Source organism: Apis dorsata, unplaced genomic scaffold (assembly GCF_000469605.1).
Source record: "Apis dorsata unplaced genomic scaffold, Apis dorsata 1.3 scaffold_27, whole genome shotgun sequence".
Classification (NCBI taxonomy): domain Eukaryota; kingdom Metazoa; phylum Arthropoda; class Insecta; order Hymenoptera; family Apidae; genus Apis; species Apis dorsata.
The window spans coordinates 543,219-548,172 of NW_006263329.1; the positions used below are offsets into that span (position 1 = coordinate 543,219).

A 4,954-nucleotide genomic window follows, 5' to 3' on the forward strand; every position below is an offset into this window, starting at 1 on the left:
AATTTCGAGGAAAATCTCAAAGTCTGGGAAGAAAATTCCAACTGTTCGTGGAGAGGGGTTAAAATTCTCGACTCCAGCCACGGTATCCCATTTCTTAACACCGGAGACGCCGGAGGATTTCGTGTAAAAATATAATGAGCCACGATACCGGCGTATTAAATTTAATCCGTAACGGAAGACTCGCAAACGCCGCGTGGAAAAGAATGGACGAAGGGTGAGAAAGGAAGAAGGAGAGAGAAAGAGAGAGAGAAAAGAAGATGAAAGCAAAATGGTCGCACGGTTGCCATTCTGAATCGCGCAGAGCGGCGCGACGTAAACGATTTTCGTCCCGTAATAAAAATAGAGAGAAGAGGTGCTATCAACCCTCTTGATTTCCTCCCTCTGCGACGTATCACGCGTGTACACGAGGGTCCAGAGGCAAGGATTTTGCCCCATCGTGGCACGATCGTTTCACTGTGTTTCACGATCTGTTTTAGGACGATTGTAAAACAGAATGGGGAAGTGACGACGATTGACAAACGAGGATGACCGCGGTGTCTTCTTTGCGGGTTCAAAGTTTGGAGATCAATAGGAGATAGGTTGGGGATCGTGCGAATGGATTGGGCTTTCGAGAAAATTCCAGAGAGTTTTTGTTTTTGTTGGGTTTTGGAAATTAAAAATCGTTGGAAGAAGAAAAATTTTTCTCTTTTTTTTTTGAAAGTTAATTGTGTTATTGATTTTTTACAGTATTTTTTTAAATTTATCATTTATTTTATTTAAGAGAACAATTATTATTAATAAATTATTATATTCCTGGTTTTCAATGCGTATGATAAATAGTTCTCAGTTAAAAGTTTTTAATAAATTATATTATTTAAATTAATTTCAATCGGATTATTGGTTGTTTCTCATGTAAGTAAAATAATACGAAGTTTAAATTTAGAATTTCAAATGCGTGAAACATAAAATATATTTACACATTCAAACAATTTTCTTCAAAATTGAATAGAACAATTACAAAAGGAACTAATCTAAAAAACGAATCTTCGATAAGTATGGAGCGACATATCAGAAGGAAAATGAATTTCTTTTTCCTCTTCAGCTGCGATGTTTATCATTGAAAGGAACTTCATCTTGTTCATCGTTTTCCACGGCTTATCGATGCTTTCATTCTGAGTTTTTTATGACGAAAGGAATAGCATATCAGTGTTGAACATTTATTAGATTACTACACTAAATTTCATCACGTTGACTTCTCACGGGATATAAAACGAGAATCTTATCTCTGGATAAGTATCTAGTAGCATATTTATTAGCATATAAAAGAATACACTTTTCGAGAATTATTAGATTGTCATAATATTTTCTTAAAATTTTAATCTTATCATAATTTTTTTACCAATCTAGTAGAATAAATTTCTTTAAATATTTCGATAATTCTTTTTAAAATTTATTGAATTTATTATTAATAAATTATTTAAGTCTAACTAATAAATGGCCAATTTTTTAGAAAATTTATATTTTCAGCAAAAAATATTGTGTTCCATACATTTCTTTAAGAAATAAATAATCTTCAAATTGCAATTTTTAATACATATGTGATTTATCATAATCTCTCTTGCATGAATATGATAAATAATAATAAACAATACTCATAGCTCACAGTCATAAATTTTATTCTCTTCTTTTATACTTCGATGCAATAACTCCAATAGATACTTTTTATTTCATCCTGCTTTAATACGAGATATTGTATCCCATTTTAACGCCGATTTCCATATCTTTCAGTGATCCTTTATATTACCTACAGCGCCAACCTCTGATATTTACCGAAATTACCCCTCCAAAACTTTCACCGTGCCAAATAATCTTCCCTAAAACGTGACCATTCCTCGTTTCAACCGATGATAGTATCTAAATAGAAATCGTTTCCATACACGCGTATATTTGGAATCGATAAACCGAACTGTTTTCAAATCCATTAATTTCTATAATTGTATCGGAACGAAAGAAATAACAATGTTTCAGTGTTATTGGCAATCGACGAAAATTATAATAGGTTTTATCGATCGCGTTGGATCGCCAAATCGTGTACGAGTACTAACGATACCAGCCGATTGCTAATACAGGTATACGTTCCTCGTAGATATTTGGATTTTAATTTCGAAATTATGTATGAAACGATCTTCTGACATTATTCTTCTCCATTTCATGACGAAGATAATTTTTCTGTTAATTGGTAACTTGTATTATATTCATATAATGAAAATTAAAATGAATAAATTACATTTTTTCAACTTCATAAAATTATATAAGCTTAAGTTTCTTAAATAGTCAAAATATAAGCACAAAAATTAACAAAATATCGTAGAGACATTAAAAATTCTTTCTTAAAATTAATTTCGATCAAATGGATCGATTCTTTAGAAATAAGATTAGATATATCGCTTGAAAAATGATATCTCGGTAAGGAAGACCTCTATTCTATTAAAATAAAGTTATTTCCATTATTACAAAACTTTAAAACTGTATCCACAGTTTCCATATTTATCGAGCTATAAAACGGATCAAAAGTTAACGTGGATTTCCGTTGATTTAGCCGCGTAGCAAGTAGCCCGGCCGGACAAGATCAATTAGATGATCTAACGCAATGATCCAAGCTCGGCTCGAATAACTTGGAGCAAGCTTGAAAATTCGATCGTAAATCGGCTCGCTCGAGTTTCGATTCGACCGAGGGGCGACCATATTGAGTTTTCCAGGACCAAATGAAGCTGTCTGTTACAGAAATCGCATTAACATGGAAATCCTCGATTTCACACGGACAGGTGCGCGATATTGTGTGCAAGCGTACACTGTGTACACTTGTTTACGTGCAAAGGGCATTATCGCTTTGATTATGCATCTTCTGGGGAGGGATGCAGGAAACAAAGATCCCGTTTCCACGATGGGAAGCGATGGTTCGAATTCTGAAATTCGTTTCCATCCCCGATTTAAACCGGAAGGAGCCGCAAACAGTCGGACGTGTTTGTATTCCGAGTGACGTTGTTGGGCGAAATTACTCCTCGTTACGGGCGTAATTTGGCTGTCCTTAGGGCGGAGAAAGCTTTGGGGGATGTCGCAAAACGTGTCCTGGACGTAACGATGATTGGATACGATGATTTGATGGAAAATGAGTTGGAGTAATGGAGGTGAAGAAAGACAGACAGACAGAAAGAGAGAGAGTAAAATTGTGTACAGGATGTATCGATCTTTGGGAAACAACCTTTGTTGACAGGATCTTCTATGACGGCAATTATATAATTTTTCGTCGTTTCACAACGATTTCCTATTTCCTTTCTGTTCAATCGAAAATCAATATCCTTAAATAGGGAACTTCTTTCGATTTTTTTAACGAGACACCGTGTCGAATCGAATGCTGGGTCCATCGAATAATTTTGGACACGAAAGGTTTATTTCATTGACGAAAATGATATGTATATAAAGACCAAACGTGCCACTTTTGGTTGAATTAACGCCTGATGAAAACTCGTGGGTGGTGATTTAAAACTATAAATACCGCTCCTTCTCGACTCTTCGATTAGTATCAACATTTCACGACCGAAAAGGTTAATAATAGCGGCTTGATTGCCCTCGTTAAAGTGTTTTCCATAGCCGACAGTCGACTACAATAATTACACTTTCTCTTCCAGTTTCAATGTTTTCATCGCGAAATTAACCGTGCCATTGTTTCGAATTTATCTAGCCGAAAGTTGGCCCTGCACGGTTAACTCGATTCCTTTTCCTACCAAAACTGCCAGTTCTAGGATTCAGATTCATCATGTGCGTGAATTTTAGATCGAGCTGGTTCTGGATACGCAATTTGTGCTGTTTGCTTGGATACATTATTAGTTCGTTGTTGTTTCGTGAAATTGGACGAATTATCGTGCACATTTGTGAAGAAAATTTATCATACAAGATGTATTTATTTGTAAAATATTAAGTATTATGATTCAAGATATAATTTTTTAGTCTTATTTTTTAGAAGAATAATATGTTTCTGTCAATACTATTTATTTTCTAAATAAATTGTTTACTCGTCAATTTTTGGTTTATGAAAAATATATGTGTGTTTGGAAATAATGGAATCAAAAGATAAATCAAAAAGATCAGAAAGCACTAAAACTTTTACTTTAAAAACACATATACAAATATTCATCGTATTCTTTAGTATTCTCTATAGAATTCAATTAATATCGACATTTTATATTATTTTCCTCTATTTCCTTTATCTCAAATATCATAATTCAAAGCTACATCATTAATCAAGAACATCAATTGACTTTCGTTTCAAACATTTCAACTTTAACATTGATACACTTTCCAATATGCAAGAATAAATTCATATTTGCATAAAAATTCTATAAATTTGCAAAGGAAAGAACTTAGTGATATTTAAAATTTAGGAAAAATTTCCATTTTCCAATCCCAAAATATACACTTTCCAAAATGTTCCTTCATAAGCAATACATTGAGCAATATCCATCCCCCTCACATTTCTCTGTCAACCTAATTTTTAGCAGAAATGGATAATATCCACCAGATGCTTGCAACAATAAAATTCGCGAAATGATGCTTGGTTAATAAAAAATATTTTCCAACACTTTGGCCCCGTTCCATTTTTCGATTCGAGCATTTTTTCCATTTTATTTCTCTCGCTCGCCACGTCGATGTAATTAGAAGCCGGACAATTATACGACGAAATGCAAATGAAACGAAGGCAAGCCGAACTACCTTGGTTTTATGGGATTTTTAATGACGCTCGTTCCCCACGTTACTCGACAATAGTCATCGCGATCATTTAGGACCAGGACCGGGGTATTAATATTTGCCGAAGTCCTCGTTAAATTTTTATGGACACCGATGTTACTCATTTGATAATACACGTTGCTCTATCCTCTTAAATGTTGTGTAATGAAAAAAAAAAAAAAAAAAAAAA

General features: G+C 33.9%; 1 protein-coding gene and 1 long non-coding RNA gene across 2 annotated transcripts in view; one reads left to right on the forward strand and one right to left on the reverse strand.

Annotated features, from left to right (window-relative positions):
• LOC102676127 overlaps positions 1-4,954 on the reverse strand; it is a 413,064-nt gene that overhangs the window by 370,888 nt on the left and 37,222 nt on the right. The gene's annotated exons all lie outside the window — the stretch shown is intronic.
• The window catches only part of LOC116185627, a 26,419-nt gene continuing 25,509 nt past the window's right edge, over positions 4,045-4,954 (forward strand). The window contains exon 1 of the long non-coding RNA XR_004150491.1: positions 4,045-4,054. This is a non-coding gene — a long non-coding RNA (uncharacterized LOC116185627). The remainder of the gene's footprint in view (positions 4,055-4,954) is intronic.